The sequence below is a fragment of the Lepidochelys kempii genome, chromosome 24 (assembly GCF_965140265.1).
Source record: "Lepidochelys kempii isolate rLepKem1 chromosome 24, rLepKem1.hap2, whole genome shotgun sequence".
Lineage (NCBI taxonomy): Eukaryota > Metazoa > Chordata > Testudines > Cheloniidae > Lepidochelys > Lepidochelys kempii.
In genome coordinates, this window is record NC_133279.1 from 9,725,006 (window position 1) to 9,742,272 (window position 17,267).

Sequence of the window (17,267 nt, forward strand, 5' to 3'; positions counted from 1 at the left end):
TCTGGGACTGAAGACCCCTGGCAGAATAATGAGCAGGGGATTCTCTGATTTGCTCACCTCTACCCCTGTTTCACTAGGGTAGCCAGCCCCCAGACATGGATTCAAAAAAAATCCCATTGGCACGAATGACTAGCGCATAGGGACGAGAGGAAGCACAAAGCAGCTAAGGCTCTGAAGTGGCATTCACAGACCTGGCGCTGTACTTCTCACCCAGCACTAATAAAACAATCAAGGCGTTGGAACTGCCTCACCCCGTCCAGGGCTTTGGAGACGGGAAGCAGACCCTGCTGGGGAGCCGATGTCCACAATAAAGGCCCAACCTTTCACCTGGTCGGTTATCTCAAGAGAAGCCATTCGTGCTCCAGCCCGGCCCTTTTAGGGATATCTTTAGAAATGAGCACGGTGGGGCTGGCATGTCTGTATAATGCAGCACAGCCTCCCAGCATGATAGGGTCGTAGATCGTAGAATTTAAAGCTGGAAGGGACCATTAGATCATCTAGTCTGGCCCCCTGCATATCACAGGCCAGGAACTTTCACCCAGTTTCCCCTGCATTGAGCCCAGTAACTTGTGTCTGGCTAAAGCATTTCCTCCAGAATGGCAGCCAGTCTTGGTTTGAAGATATCAAGAGAGGCAGTGTCCCCACTTCCCTGGGAGTTTGTCTCAAGGCCGAACCACCCTCCTGGTTAGAAACGTGGGCCTAATTTCTAACTGGAATTTATCCGGCTTCAGCTGCCAGCCGCTGGCTCTGATTCGGCCTTTCTCTCCTCGATCAAAGAGCCCATTAGCATCCATTATTTTCTCCCGGGGAAAGCAGTCCTACAGTGTAATCAAGTCACCTCTCCATCTTCTCTTTGATCAGGTAAACAACCAGAGTTCTGTATGTCTCTCTCGAGAAGCCTTTTTCAGATGGTTTGCATGGCCCTTTTCTGCCCCCTCTCCACCTTTTCAGCCCAGGCAGGATGGGCAATCGGCAGCTGTGTGCCTGTTTTTGAGCAATTCGGGACAGAGCATCCAACTCACCCAGGCATCATGCCTCGGGGAGGCAGGGCAGGTGCGGCCTTTATGGGGCTGGGCTTCCACCTAAACAAGGAGAGGATGGATGCTTTTGTAGCATAAGAGTCGAGCAGGGAATCTAGAGAGCGGGGTTCAGTTCCCGGCTTTGCCACAGTTGCCCAGGACAGCCTGGGGCACTTTCCTTAATCTCTCCCCATCAGCCGTCAAGTGGGGATAATAATCTCTCCTCTGCCAGTGGGTTGTGAGCACTTTGGGGTCCCTCTCTCACGAGGTGACTTTGTAGCACCTAAGGGAGCCCCTGCTCTCGGCTGGGGTCCTCTAATAATTGTGCCGTTACCAGCTGGATCGAGCCAATTGTTGGGAGACTGGAGGACATTTAACGGCGTCATTCACGAACCATGGACCCAAACCTGTGTTTGTCACCAAGTCACGCTGGGGGACGAGTGCAGGCACTTGGCCCTGTAGCCATCGCGACGCAGGCAGGGCAGAGTAATGAGGGCAGCGGTTTTCCAGCTGCCCGTCTCCAGCTGCTGGGCCCATGTCAGATGCAAAGAGAGGGGAAGGGGAGGTGGGCGGAGGAGGTGACAGGGGGAGCCCAGGGTGCCTGCTTTGGGGCTCCAGTGTGGGCAGCTGCGAAGCAAGCTCCAGGTGGCGGGTTCTGTGAATTCAGAGCTGCAGGACCCGATCTCCCCCCCAAAACTGGCTGCGGTGGCACCTACTCATCAGTCCGTGCCCGCTCCCCGCTGCGAAAGGAATCCCAGCCCGACAAGGAGGCCGCACTGGGGTCGGCCATACGGGCCGGGGACGGATCCCGTTCCAGCAGCCCGGAATGTCAGGCTGGCAGAGGGCAGTCAGGGAGGGCTGTCTGGTGGGATCCCACCCGCCCCTGCACACACAGACATGCAAAAGAGTAAACACTCGGGCTACAGAACTTCACAGCTGACTGACACAGGGCAGGGGGGTCAGCTGGGATCCCAAAGACATATTGATTACAGGAGATTTTTGTCGTGAATGAAAGACTTTCCACTCTTTGCCTGCACTTCAAATAAAAGTTTGAGTCTCTCTAAAGGTTTTGCTATATTCTCTCTTACATCCCTCTACCCCTCCCTCTCTCTCCGGCCCTGATCCTGCTCTCATTTACCCCAGTATAAAGCAGGATAGATCCCACTGAAATGCACCTCAGTGTAAAACCAGCATCAGCACAATCAGAATCAGCCTGTCTCTTTCTCTCTCTCTGCCTACCATCATCTTGGCATCTGACGGAATGGAAGGTCCAAGTCAGGGTAACGCCAGTTGAGCAGCAGCACCCATGAGGAGTCCAGGCCATCAAATCAGAGTGCAACGCAGAACCATGCCCTGCTCTGCCTTCACCCCAGTTAGGAATGGATCCTGCCCTTACCTTGAGTCCAGAGGAAGAGGGACAGTTCGCAGGCGGGGTCCACGATGGCTGGACTGTGGTGGAACCTGAGATGAAAACGACCCGATCCCCCCTTCGCCCGGTGGGAGCAGTGGTGTGCAAAACTTTCTCACACTGCGAGCCGAGCGGGGTAAAGTTGGTGCCCTAAACTGCCAAGGTTCAGCTGCAGTGGCGCGGGGGCAAGGGCTCTTAAGTGCTGTTTCCACAATCAGATAAGAGGCTCTGAAAAGCCCTGGTCTCCCATCTATTTCATGCCTCTTTTTTTTCCTTCCCCTCTTACAAAACTTTGTTCAAGTTCAATTGAATGAAAGGATTATTTTTTAAAAGGAGGGGGTGGCAAAGGGAGTTGATTGACATTCCCGAGGGCCCTATCGCAGAAGGATGGGGCTGGCAGTGATTGGAGGGGCTCAGGGGGGTGGGAGGAGCTGGGGAGTGTAAAAGAAAAAGGGAAAGAAAGAAAGAAAGAAAGAAAGAAAGAAAGAAAGAACTGGCAGTGAAAGGTGGGACGCAAGGGGCGGGAGAGGGAGGATGGAGAGTGAAAGTTTGAGAGGAAAGTTAATGAGGTGGAAATCAATCCCTCACTCAGATAGGGTCATGCTACCGCTCCCAGGGAAAGTGGGGGATGGAGAACAACAGGAACAGTGCAGGATTTCACCAGTCCCCAGTCCCTGGAGAGCTCTGTGGATTTAAAGGGCGCAGGAAGCCGGGCTTAGCAGGTGTCAGTGCTGGGCCCTGTCTGTTCGCACCGGTGTCAGTTAACGCAGTACAAAGGCTCTGCAGAGCACTGCATATGGTATAATGCAGGGCGTCACCTTGGGGCTTAGCACCAGGTCAGTTACACCCAGGCAGCCACCTGGGTGAGCATCCCCAGACTGGTGGCAGGTTCCGGATGGTGGGTGTGGAGGGAAGGTGGGCAGGACAGGCTGGGAATCATTCACAGGGCCTGGCTCTCCCTGCCCTGGCACCTATCACAGCTGCTTATACCAGGGCATGGTAATCCCAAACCCCACCCACCTGCGTCTTACTTACATCTTTGCATCGCACTGGAAGCACAAAGGGGCCTTAACGTGGGTATGATCTGCCATGACAGCCCCAAACATGCCAAAATCACGAGATTGGCTTGAGATTTGTATTTATTCATTTTTTTAAAGAATACATGTTGGGTTCAATCCATTGGGTCTCTGGTTTCTCAGCCTCCAGGGTCACATTCTTGGGCTCTTCTCTGCAGCCAGCAGGGCTAGAAACTTACTTTAAAAAAAGAAAAAAAAGAGAGACAGCTGAGAGTCTCCCATCATGCCCTGACTCCAGGAGCTCCAATATTGCTTGTGATAAAGTCATGCAATCTGGCAACATTGTGGGATGGCAACAGATGCCCCCTTTATGCTGCCAGAGCGGCGTTAATGGAACTAAGAATCAGGCCCTGGTGTTCTGACCTGGTACCATCTCACACTCACATGGCACTGGGGTAAATGACGGCCCCCGGGGAGGGAAGTGAGGCCCCAGAACTCCCAGCCCTTTGACTGATTTGGAGTAAGGCCCATTCTGCATAGGCACTGAGTTTTATTTTAACCCTAGGTGCTTTGCCCTGAGGCCCCGCCCCCCACTCCGCCCCCTCCCCCGTGGCCCTGCCCTCCTTCTGCCTCTTCCTGACCCTGCTCCGCCCCCTCCCCTGAGACCCCACTTTCACTCTGCCTCTTCCCACCCTTCCCCGAGGCCCCTGCCTGCCAGCTTTCCGCCCTCCCCCAAGCACCTCCCCCAGCCACCAAACAGCTGATTGGCAGCCTCACGGGACAGCTGTGGCTGATGGGTGCTGAGCACTCAGCCCCAGAGCACCCACGGAGTCGGCTCCTGTGTCATTCGGACCCTCTAGTCTGACCCCCTGTATTACCCAGGCCAAAGAATCTTCCTCCAAATCAGTCAAAGGGCTGGGAGTTCTGATCAGCGCTTGGATAGTGAGGGGGCCCTGCTCTGAATTTGTGCTTGGGGCAGGGGTGGGTGTGGAAGGAGCTTGGTTAAAGATTCTTTGGTTAAATCGAGTCCTACTCTTTCCTGGGCTGCCCACCCCTCCCCCCTGCACCCCATGGCAGGGAGCCCCGCTCTCACCCAGGGAAAACCTCCAAACCAGTCACCTGCCCCATCCTGTTCTTAAAGAGATAGTTCTCATTACCCAACATACGGAGATTAGACTTATCGGGGGGAGGGGGGGTAGCCGTGTTAGTCTGTATCCACAAAAACAATGAGGAGTCCGGTGGCACCTTAAAGACTAACAGATTTATTTGGGTGTAAGCTTTTGTGTGTAAAAAAAAACGACTTCTTCAGATGCATGAGAGGTGGTGGTGTGAACTTCACCTATTTATGGGTGCTATGCATCTGAAGAAGTAGGTTTTTTACCCACAAAAGGACAGAGAGACAGTCCCTGCCCCAAAGAAATGAGCATCTAATTCATTAAAGCCTTTGGTTCAAGGCATCTGCTTGGACTGCCACTCAAAGCCACCACTCCCAGACATCGGCCGCTCCGGTGACCAGACGTCCCATTTTTAAAGGGACAGGCCGGTATTTAAGCCCTCCTGCGGGTGTCCTAACATTTTCTTAAAAGCAGTCAAATTGTCCCATATTTTCTGTCTCCCCCCATACATGCCCAAATAAATCTGTTTGTCTTTAAAGCGCCACTGGACTCCTCAGAGATTAGAAGGGCCACCGCAGAACAGCTATCAGCACAACCCCCACAACTACATCTAAAGATCAAGCGAGATCAAAGCATTCCCTCAATGACTGCAGGGGCCTTACACCAACAATGAAACATACAAGCAGCTTTTCTTGCCATCACCCGGGTCTGAACCCAGAACCACCCAATCCACAGCACGGCGCTCATCCTCGGTGGGAGCGATCGGCACTAGGGGAAGGGTGCTGTTAGCCTGAATGTGGCCCCGCCCAGACAGGGAGGCAAAGCACTCACTCTGCCAGCTTGTTACACAAGCATTTGTTGGGCAGCAAGTGTTGAGATTCTTGGTTTTGCTTCCTGGCTCCAGGTGCAGATTATGGGCCAGACAGCACCAATGCCCAATGGGCCCCTGGACCTGGGACCGCTGCATGGCCAAGCAGGAGCTGCTGCTACTGGATGCAAAGTATCAAATTTCTTAGTGTAGAAGTTGAAGCAGAGTCACAAACATCTAGATGTGGTCTAGCTGCTGGGGAGTGAGCCGCAGAAGCACTCAGTTTAAGAACATAAGAACGGCCATACTGGGTTGGACTGAAGGTCCATCTAGCCCAGTGTCCTGTCTTCCAATAATGGCCAATGCCAGGTGCCCTAGAGGGAATGAACAGAACAGTGTTGCAGTGGGGGAGGTTTAGGTTGGATATTAGGAAAAACTTTTTCACTAGGAGGGTGGTGAAGCACTGGAATGCGTTACCTAGGGACGTGGTGGAATCTCCTTCCTTAGATATTTTTAAAGTCAGGCTTGACAAAGCCCTGGCTGGGATGATTTAGTTGGGGATTGGTCCTGCTTTGAGCAGGGGGTTGGACTAGGTGACCTCCTGAGGTCCCTTCCAACCCTGATATTCTATGATTCTATGAACAGGTGATCATCCAGTGATCCATCCCCCGTCGCCCATTCCCAGTTCCTAGCAAACAGTTTTGTGCGTTTCTACCAAAAGGCAACGGAATACAAGCCACTGCTCTGTCTGAGACCTGGGTTCTATTCCCAGCTCTGTCCGATGTGCCCTTACGCAAACTCTCAACTGTCTTTGGTGGGAAATGGAGGGAATGAGAGTTATCCCCAAGACAGGAACTTGGGCTGTGGCTGGCACAGGGTGTGGATTAGATCTCATGGGTACTGGGCTCACAGCTGAGTGCCTCTTTCCCTAGGCAAAGTGCAATACCTAGGTGGCTCTTTCTCCCTCTGTTTCACTTTCCCCAAATCACACGCTAGCTGGAGCTTTTGGCAACATCCCAAGATGTTGTTGTCTTGCCTCAGAGGGTGCCACACTGTTGGTAACACTGTAAAGGCAAAGCTTGGGGGAAAAGGTGAGTTTGGCCCATAACCCGGTTGGTTGTGTGTGCATGTCCAAGGCTACACAGAGAAGGTGGTGTGAATTGCACCCCAGCTGCCCCTTTTCCGCTTTCTACCTCCCAAGGACGGCTAGCCCTTCTCAGACGATTGAATAACAGGCCAGAGCTGGGGCTTAAAACCCAGCTGGGATTCCCAGCCAGCCGTGGGAAGCAGGTGTTATGTTTCACAGCATATCTTGCAGGAAGTTGGCAACGTAACACAACTTTATTGCTTAGAATTCAGAACGGTCACAAACAGGCTGCTCCCCCTGGGCGGCAGGTGAAGCCCCCCTTGGGGAGGCTAGCCTGCTGGCCCCGCCCCTTCCACCCACCACCACCAGAGGTCTGGCTCCCCCGTGGCTGGAAGAGACCCAAGCCACCAGTCAGCCCAACCCCCGAGCACGGGGCTGCTGGTTGGCCCCAGCACCAGTCAGATCCCAAGGCTGGCCTGAGCAGCCCTGGCCATTTGGCTGGAGCTGAGCCCCTGCTGGCTTCAGGGAAGGGGGGAAAGAAGGGCGGGGTCTCCCAGCAGAGCAATGGGGGGGCATGGCCTGGGTTAGGGGAGGCTTGGCCTCCCTTGGCTTATGGTACCCACCACCCATGCTGTTCCCTAAAACAGAGGGGAACAAGTCCTCACACCTTCCTCTATGCTGGCTGTCTGCTGTCTGACACCAATCACATGCTTGCTTCGCTACAGAGCCCCCTCCCTCAGGACTTAAAGTGACTGATTGTAATTTTAACACAGTTTTCAATACACCACAGCAGTAGCCAGAAAATCTCATTCCCACCCATCAGCCCTTTATGTGCTCCTCCTCTCACTGTCCTCTCCCTGCTTTGCCCCTTCATCCCACCGCCCCAGCCCTGCTGCTCCTCCATATCCCCCCCGGCGGGGTGCGTCCCACTCTCAGCGCTGGGCGGAGAACCAGCCCCTGGTCGGAGCGCTCAGCTCACCAGCAGCCTGGCCGGCAGGCTCCTTCCTTCCCCCACTGCCTGCGGCTGGGCCGGCGCCCTGGGAAAGCCTAAGCCCCGGGCACTGGCCAGGGGGAGCCAAGCCTTGCATGTACCAAAGCCTCGCCCAGCACTGGCACGGGGAAGCCTCTCTGCCCCACAGCTAAGCTCTGGAGTGGTGGGGGGCGGAAGTGATTTCTAGCCTGTTCACACCCCAACCCTGCAGGCTCCACAGCAGCCCCCCAGGTAGGGGCATAGCACCCTCTTCACCCGCCCTGGGTCATGCCCCAGGGAATGCAGGGTGCTCCATTCTCTAGACACCCTCCCCTGCTGAGCCACCTCTCTGGCTGGGTTGGCTGAAGCCCCTGCAGTCAGAATCATAGAATATCAGGGTTGGAAGGGACCTCAGGAGATCATCTAGTCCAACCTCCTGCTCAAAGCAGGACCAATCCCCAATTTTTGCCCCAGATCCCTAAATGGCCCCCTCAAGGACTGAACTCACAACCCGCAGGCCAACGCTCAAACCACCGAGCTATCCCTCCCCGCCAGGTTCCCTGGGCCCTGTGCACAATGCATCCTTGGGGCTTAACCCCTTCCTGCAGGCGCTGTAGCCAGGGGACAGGAAGCAGCTGGGTTATGTGGTTGTCAGCAGCAGCATGGAGGTATTAGTTACCTTTCGACACTGTGCGGGCAGGAAGGGGCAAGCTGCTTCCAGCCACAGGGGAGGGTGGGGCGGCACGGGCGTGGAGAGATGAGCTCTGCAAAGATATCGGCCAGGTCATCCCTTCCTCCCACCCCAGCCACCCCCCGCAGCTGGAAGCAGCTCCCATCCCTTTCCTCCTGCACAATGCCAAAAGGCTGCTGCTGGCCATATTCTGGTGTGAACCCTGGCAGAAATTGAGGGGGGGAGGCATGTGACCCTGCGTGCTCCCCAATGTGTTGCCTTGGAAAGACGCAGCAGCAGGTTCCAGGAGAGGCGAGTTCATCCCAGGGGCCCAGCCAGGCAAGGAGGGTGGAAAGCGCCGGGCAGGGAGGGTTGGGTCAGTCGGTCACTCCCCGTGGGAGAGAGGTGTACGGGAGTGTGTGTGTGTGTAACCTCTCCCCGTGGGGGGGGAATAGGGGTGTGTGTATCACCTCTCCCCGTATGAACCCTAAATCCTTAAAGATAAGAAGGTAAATAGAAAGAATCCAATTACGCAGTATTTCTTTTTAACAGGGGCTCAGTCAACTTGATGTTAATTTGAACGTTTGTCCTGCCTAGTTCTGACTGATTGCCGTTGAACTCGCTTGAATACAAGTAATTTTACCAAGTGTCCCATATTCAGCATAGGGAAATGGGGTCACCCTATCAGCGGCCAGCCAATCAAAATCACCCCCCTCCACCCCTGAGCCTGTAGCCCTATGGGGCAGGCTGCCCAGTTTAAGGGGCAAGCGTCATTTTTAAGCCAGTAGATGAGAAACAAATTCCTGCCTTTGGCATAGTGTGGCCAGAATTGCCTCAACTCCCCAGAGCTCAGGGCTCCTCAGTCCTGCTCCCTTTTAAGTCCATAGAGGTTTCATCTCTGCTTTCAGAGGGAGCTGAATTGTGGGCCCTGAGTTGTTACCCCAAATCTGCCAGGACAGCAGGCACATCTCTTGCAATGGCCACAGGATGTAATTCCCCCTCAACCCAGTGCAGATGGTGAGCACAAGGGCTTAAGAGGGATTTAAATGGTGTTTAGGCTTCCTGCAAGCCCCTCTGTAGTGGAGTGGGGCTGCCCTTGCTGTGTGACCTTGGAAACGCCACTGCCCCTCTCTGTGCCTCAGTTTCCCCATCTGTAAAAGGAAAGCAATAATATTTCCTTCCCCCGGCAGGGGGAATTCACCCTAGGAGCTTAACTCTTCTGCAGGGAGATTCGCGTCAGACGTTTATTTCAATGACATTATTGGGCTCTTACCCTGATCACGTCCGTGGCCATATTTCAGCTCAGGTTAGGAGAGGGAGGTGGGGTGTCTGGCTGTAGCACATGGGCTGGCAGTCAGGGGAGAGCTGGGCTTGACTACCTGCTTTCTTACGTACTCCCTGTGTGACCTGAGGCAAACCTTTTGTACTGATGGTTTAGCAACTGGTCTAGTTGGATCACCACCATCCTGTGAGGTGGACATAGTTAGACTGGTGTAAAGGCACTTCGATCGTTAGAGTGTACAGATGGAGACAAAATTAACTGTGTATAGCTACATCTGGAATCTCTCTGGGCCTCCACTGCAGTGCTGGGCTAATACACCTTCCTTTAATGTCTTGTTTATTTAGCTTGGACCAGGCCAGAGACATCTACATCCACCGTGGGCCTGCACAGCACTGCCCAGCTCATACATAGCACTTTGTATCCAGAGAGCTCCAAGCAAATAGCATATCCTGCCCTGTAGTGGGGCAGCTGCCCCACTCCGCTAGGCAGGGGTTAAAAGCAGCCAAGCTAGGCTGATTGGGGAAGCAGCCACAGCTGTGGCCAGCTAAATTTGGGCCCAGCTGGCCCTCATAAGAAGGCTGTGGGCTAGGAGCTGGGAGGAGTCTCACTCTAGCTGTGGAGTGGGAAGGGTTACCTGCCTGGGAGTAAGGCACCTGGACCAGTACAGTGCAGGGGGAGCTCCAGCCTGGTAAACCCCCAGACTGCAGGCCTTGGTGAAGGCCTACAGAGGTACTGGAGATACAGAGATACAGCCTGGGAATAGGCAAAGGCAGCAGGTCCTAACCCCTTGCCAATGATGAGTGGCCATTACAGACAGCAGTCTGCCCCAGTGAGCGTAGGGCTAGATGATGACTGGCAGTAGCCACTGAGGCAAGGTGGGTTTAGAGGGTTGGAGGTTCCCCTGGGAGGGGAGACCCAGACAGTGGGTTACTGCTAGGGGCAGAACCCTGAGGTAAAGGGGCACCAGGGTCTGGGAGGGACATGCGGGGCCTGAGGCGGGTGAGCCACCGGCCTGAAGAGGGTGCTCTGGGCTGGAATTGAGCTAATTCCCAGGACAACTAGCAGGAGGCGCTGTGCCGGTGAGTTTTCACTTTGCTACATGGCCCCATTTTACAGATGGGAATACTGAGGCACATGAGCACACACAGCAGGACAGCAGCAGAGCTGGGATCAGAACCCAGTCTTTTGAGTCCCAGCACCATTCCTTAGGCATAGGACAAGCCTGCCTCTGGAGAGGATTTTGTACCTCTACTACTTCAGGCCTGATGGCTGACTGCCCTCTCGCTCAGTGGAAACCGGCACTGGAGGTGTAAATAGTGCTCAAGGCCATGGGTGAGAGGCAGCCTCCAAACCCATGCGAGGGGTGATGTGAGGTGGAGCCCAGTCAATTGAGAGAGCTGCTCAGGATGGGCTGTGAAGACAAAGGGATGATAGAAAAGGGCTGGAGAAAAGAGTAATGAAACCCAGAGGAGGAAGAAGATGAGAGCAGGGAGCCAAGGGGTCCGTTTCTGTTTCAGGGATAATTAAGTACTTAGGTTCCTGGTACAGTGACAGTTAAGGAAAACAGAGAGCACCAGCTGCAGGAATGAAGAAAACCACAATTCATGCAGCTCCACTCTGCTGAGCGGCTGGCACCCCTTGTAGGGATAGATCCTTTAATAGCAGGATTCTCCCCTTGCTCACATTCAGTGGGGGTAATGCACTCCCCTACGGGCCCAATTTCCTATTGCCCTGCACCTTCTGACCCCACCGGAGCTGGGGTAAATAGTAAATTCATTGCAACACGCATGTTTCGGAGAACTGAAACGATTCCCAAACGTAACACCCGTTTGCCGAATAGTTTCAGCCAGAAAATGATGATGTTGTTTTTTAAAGGACTGAAGCACTGTTCACCAAACAGCTGGAGGATGACAAGATGCCGCGTGCCCAGCCATTAGCACTCGTTTGGGCTGGGGAAAACTGGCCTGGCATGGCCTCACTCTAGCTGGCGTGGAGATGGTGTCTGAGCTCCGCTCTCCTGCTGTGCAGCTGAGGGCTCTGACCTAGGGAATCTCTCTTGAGCTCTCCTGGTGAAGCTAGTCCACTGCCTATAATCATTAAACAGTCATTTGTCCAGCAAGCGACCGAGAGAACAACTCTGCAGCCTAGTGGTTAGAGTGCTCGGGTAGGAGACCTATGTCCCTGCTCCACTGACTAAGTATTTGTGCTCTGAGTGGCTAGTCAAGGTTGGGGGGCGGTCCAGCTGGGTGCAGAAATTGGGGGCAGTCAGGTATGTCTCTGTCCTGGTCTACACTAGGAAAAAATCTACCCCCTGAGTGACACGGTTAAAGTGACCTACCCCCAGTGCAGACAGCGCTAAGTCGACGGGAGAATTCCCCCGTCCACCTACCTACCACCTCTCAGGGAGGTGGAATACCTAGGGCGACAGGAGAAACCCTCCCGTCAGCATGGTCACAGATAGCGGTGCTGCTGCCGCGTTTTAAGGGTAGACAAGCCCCCTTTTGTGTATTTCCAAAGAATGTACCGAGCCCCATGCCTCTGAACACAGAGGGAATCAAAGAGCAGGAACCAGCTTTGTTTGCTCCCAGAACCAAGAGCGCCCTTATCTGCTTGCACCCGATCACCCACTTCCTGCTAGTTTCTGAGCAGATTCGATGAGCCTTAGTTTTAGGGGTGGCCCCTTAACTCGCTCTTACAACTGGCTGAAATGGGGGACTAGTTCACACATCAGTTTAAAGAGGTTTTAACTCAACCCGTAACAAGTTGTCACCCAGCTCATAACACCCTGGGGCAGCTTCAGCCAGAATGACTGAAAAAGCGCCCCTCCCCCACATAGCTGGCAGTCTGGGGCCCCTTTGTATAATGTATGAGACCCAAGTTCCAATCCATTCACTGCATTGGGCAGAGGGGGGAAATGAAGCTGAGTCTCCCCCAGGCCAGCTGAGGCCCCTAAGGAGGCTGGGTCCTCCTCCCCATTGTGTGAATCTAGCTCCTAAGAAATGCCCCAGAACAAAATGTTTCAGGCCGGACAACACATTTTGTTCCCCCTTAAATGGACTGTCACAATTCACCAAAAGGTTTCTGAATTTTCAAATTCAGTTCAACCCAACCAATGTATTATTTATATTTGAACTCCCAGTGAACCAAAATATCAGTTATTCTCCCAGCTCCGACTGCCACCTGTGCAAAGTTGGTTGGGACAGTCCGGCTGGGGTTAAGGAGGCAACGTGCAAACAAAGTGGCAGGAGTGCTCTGGGGTTCGGCCAAGGGAAAACATCCCCTTCTTTTATCTGGGTCATTTATCGACAGGACTGCGCCTTGGTCAGGATCCAAGCTCCCTTCCTTGCCCAAAGAGTCCCCTTGTCCCACATACGCTCTCACTGCTCTAGGCCACTTTCCACATGAGTTCTGCCTTCCTGCGTGGCTGCAATCTCAGTGCTGCTGCCTGCAGGTTTTCTGAGCACTGAGAACACCTGCCAAAGGAAAACACTTGATTGCTCGCTGCCCTGTGTCTTGGGTGGATATTTAATTTTATTTTACACAGTGAGCCAGATCCCCAGGTGGAGTATTTCAGCCTAAATTCACTGAGATCACTGGGTCTGATTGTCATTCGCGCTAAGGCCCCTTGACCCTGCCAGAGGGGTGTAACGAACAGGGTCTTACTGTGACTGGGAGTCAGGCCCGATGGGCTGATGCTGATTTACTCCAGGGGAGGAGCTGGCTCATTTCAGACTAGTGCTTATGTCAGCTAAGCACACAGAAGGGGGAAGGATTCTGTTCTCACTCCACTCCTGGTGATGAAACACAGGTTAAAGGCACCTGGTAGGAGAGCTGAGTAAATAACGATTTTCTTGGTTTAGGGCCCAAACCAAAAAATGAGAAGAAAAAAAAAAAACTTGGTTCAGATCAGGTTTTCTCCCCAAAATGAGAAATTCATTCTGGAAATGCCATGTGATGTGGCCAGGGTTAAATTTGCAACCTGGGACAGGCAGCTGCTGAGTGAAATGGAGGCTCTTGGAACAGCAGCCATGAAACTGACAAGAATGTGAATTCCATTCAACACTGCAGGGGCTAACTGGGTCTGCAGCACTGAAACAGCCCAGACCCATGGTCATTAACAGAAGGGTTTTGACTCGTGGGGCAGCCTGGAAGCCCTAGTGTCCCCCGCAGAGCTGCCCCAGGACCACAGACCAGGGAGCTCCGGTCAGGGTGGTTCTTGGTGCTTTCAGGGTCCCTGCTGCAGAATCAGGAGCCAAACCCATTACAGTTGGGACTCCCAGCCAAAAGCCTGAAAGCCCTAGCATGGCAGGGCTGCCTCAGAACCAAGGACCAGTTTTGTTCAATATCTTCATAAATGATCTGGAGGATGGTGTGGATTGCACCCTCAGCAAGTTTGCGGATGACACTAAAGTGGAAGGAGAGGTAGATACACTGGAGGGTAGGGATAGGATACAGAGGGACCTAGACATATTAGAGGATTGGGCCAAAAGAAATCTGATGGGTTCAACAAGGACAAGTGCAGAGTCCTGCACTTAGGACGGAAGAATTCTATGCACTGCTACAGACTAGGGACCAAGTGGCTAGGCAGCAGTTCTGCAGAAAAGGACCTAGGGGTTACAGTGGACAAGAAGCTGGATATGAGTCAACAGTGTGCCCTTGTTGCCAAGAAGGCTAACGGCATGTTGGGCTGTATAAGTAGGAGCACTGCCAATAGATCGAGGGATATGATCGTTCCCCTCTATTCGACATTGGTAAGGCCTCATCTGGAGTACTGTGTCCAGTTTTGGGCCCCATACTACAAGAAGGACGTGGAAAAATTGGAAAATGTCCAGCGGAGGGCAACAAAAATGATTAGGGGACTGGAACACATGACTTATGAGGAGAGGCTGAGGGAACTGGGGATGTTTGGTCTGCGGAAGAGAAGAATGAGGAGGGATTTGATAGCTGCTTTCAACTATCTGAAAGGGGGTTCCCAAGAGGATGGATCTAGACTGTTCTCAGTGGTAGCAGATGACAGAACAAGGAGTAATGGTCTCAAGTTGCAGTGGGGGAGGTTTAGGTTGGATATTAGGAAAAAAATTTTCACTAGGAGGGTGGTGAAACACTGGAATGCATTACCTAGGGAGGTGGTGAAATCTCCTTTCTTAGAAGTTTTTAAGGTCAGGCTTGACATAGCCCTGGCTGGGATGATTTAGTTGGGGATTGGTCCTGCTTTGAGCAGGGGGTTGGACTAGATGACTTCCTGAGGTCCCTTCCAACCCTGATATTCTATGACCCTGGAAGCACTGGGATGCCTGACTCTGGGGCAGTCTGCCTGGCAGGTCAGCCCCAGCCTATCAGCCCCAAGCGACCCAGCTGGAGCCAGGGCTCCAGATCCAGGGGCTAGCAAGTTGCCTGTTACAGAATGTAGAACTTAGCAACCCCAAGAGGCCAGCTCTAGCCAGGACTCCTCGACTGGCAGGCTCCCTGCTGTGGAGCTGCAGACCCTGGAACACATGGGAGACCTGCCTGTGGCTCTGTGAAAGTTTTGTCAAATCTGCAATAGAATCAGCAAGATATTTCAGTTCAGTGAATGGGCATTTTCTGGCTAAACTTAGTTTTGTTATTACCTGATTTCCAGCCCTGCCTCCAGTGGCCAGTCATCCCTTGCTAAGGAAAAGAACTTTGCATGGTTACAGCCAGGCAGCAATAATGATGCCTATTGCACCTTTCATCCAGACTGATACAAACGTAACTTTCTTGATTGTCTGCTATATCTCAAGGGATCACTTCACCCACCACTGAAATGCAGCCACCTCTGAGATGAAAAGCAGCAGCTGTTTAATAGTGTGCAGCAACACCATGAATCACCACCATTCTGCCAGGATGGCTTTTATATGACCTTGCACTGGTGTCGATAACTGCATGAGGGGACGGAGAACAGGTCCGGGCACTTGCTGCCATGCACCGGACCGGCATAAGCCTGGCTTTTCATTGGTGCAGCCACTCTGTGTTAGGAGCCATGGGAGTTTGGTGCCCAGCTCCAGCCAATGCTTTGAAAATCCCAGTGCAGGTCTTTGCACAAGTGCAATGCAGTTTCCCGGATAAAGGCAGGACCCCACACTGCCAGTTGTCCCCAGCTATTGCTGGTATAAGCCAGTGGAGCAGGCTCTGGGTTTTAATCTTTTGCTCTATTAATTAACCCTGCGAGGCCCCCGGATCTGCAGCTGGGATGCCAGCCCCTCCGGCAGAGCCGAGCTGTGTGGTTTGTGGTTTTCCTCATCCTTGAATCGTGGGTGCTGCCTCAGCCCCTCTGGATGGGAACCAAAGAACACAACTGGCCTTGAAACAGGAACAGGGCCCTTGGCTCCCTCCACCTGCCACTTGTGTCTTCTTCCTCCTTGGGGTTTCATGACTCTTTCTCCTTCCCCTCTCTAACCTCCCTTTGTCTCCAGCCCCATGGACTGGGCGCAGGGTATGGTGTGACTCCATGGGAGTGAGGACACTCAGCTAATGCAGCCAAGGGGAGTTAAAACTGAGGAGCCAGACTGCAATAAGGAGGCATCTTCCTGAACCTGGCCCCTAGCCCGACCCTACAGACATTGTTTGCCCTGGGATAGGTAGGGTGTGTGTGACTTTTTACCCCTAGCATGGCTGCAGTTCTACTGGTATAAAGGTGCCTTTTACTGGGATAGCTTATTCTCCTTCGAGCTCAGGGATAGCCATGGCAGCCTAAACACATTTACACCGGTATCACTGCACCCACACCAGGGGGTCGTGCCATTTTAACGGCATTTGGCCATATGATAGTAAAGTTGCAGGCAGCCACCAGAGTCTTGTCTACACTAGGTCTCCCACCATTGCTGCCATAGCGGGAGTTGCAGTGGTGGTAGCAATAGCAGGGAAGTTTAGGGCCAAATCCTGTAGTAAGAGGAGGCTGGTTCTGTGGCTCTCACCCTCAGCTGGGACGCAGGAGATCAGCTTCCCTTCCTGGCTTTGCTACAGACTGCTGAGCGACCTGAGACCAGTCACTTCTAGCCGGACCACTCAGTTTTCACTCGACCCTGAAAGGAGCAAAATGGGTTAATGAACTATAAGTTCAAGGCACCTGTCACCACCTGGTTTCTAGCCCTGTCCCCAGTGGCCAAACATCCCTGGCTCAGGACAGGAACTTGCGGCCAGGCAGCAATAACAATAGTATTTGTATCTTTCATCCAGATGGATACAAATGTTTCTCTCTCAGTTGTTCACTATATCTCAAGGGATCACTTCACCCACCACTGAAATGCTGCCACCTCTGAGATGACAGGCAGCAGCTGTTTAACAGTGTGCAGCAACACCACAGAGCAGTTCAGGACAGGAGGTGAAGAATTCTGTGTCGTCTTGTGCCTGTCAGGGTCTGCTACAGTTTGGCAGAGATACTAAGGGTAACACTCTGGCTCTTTGGAGGAAAATGCATTGGGATCTTCAGAGACCAAAAATGCCTGAGACCTCGATTTATAACGCAGCTGAAAAGTATCCCCTGCAGCGCCCCCTATCAGCATGCTGGGGCATGGATTCAGTGTTGTGTCAGCTCCGTGCTAGGACATCGCCCGAGCCCTGTTGGTGGAGAATCATTTGACCCTGGGTGTGAGGAACAAGTGCCAACTCCCTGACAGGGTCGCAGGGGTGAGAGTGAGCATGGCCGCAAAGGACTGGAAAGAGAAGCGAAGCCATTTTCCAAACTAGTTTCGTTTTCAGCCACAGCAGTGAGGGCTCCGCTGGGGGTCGGGACCCTGCACCGGGCACAAAAGAGAAGGGGAATCACATCACTACGTGAGCTCTGCACAGAGAGCAGAGCACAGGCGGGAGCTGAGGGGTCATGTCCCAGGCGAGGTAGCACAGGGTTCATGTCCCACCTGTTTCTTGCATAG

The 17,267-nt window shown here is 53.3% G+C and overlaps 1 protein-coding gene across 3 annotated transcripts in view; it reads right to left on the bottom strand.

The window, feature by feature from the left end:
- Positions 1-2,732, bottom strand: part of KCNJ10 (potassium inwardly rectifying channel subfamily J member 10) — a 68,406-nt gene extending 65,674 nt beyond the window's left edge. For all 3 annotated transcript variants that reach the window (XR_012156135.1, XM_073323463.1, XM_073323462.1), the window contains exon 1: positions 2,416-2,732. The gene's annotated coding sequence lies outside the window, so the exon portion shown is untranslated. The remainder of the gene's footprint in view (positions 1-2,415) is intronic.
- Positions 2,733-17,267: the final 14,535 nt, after the last annotated feature.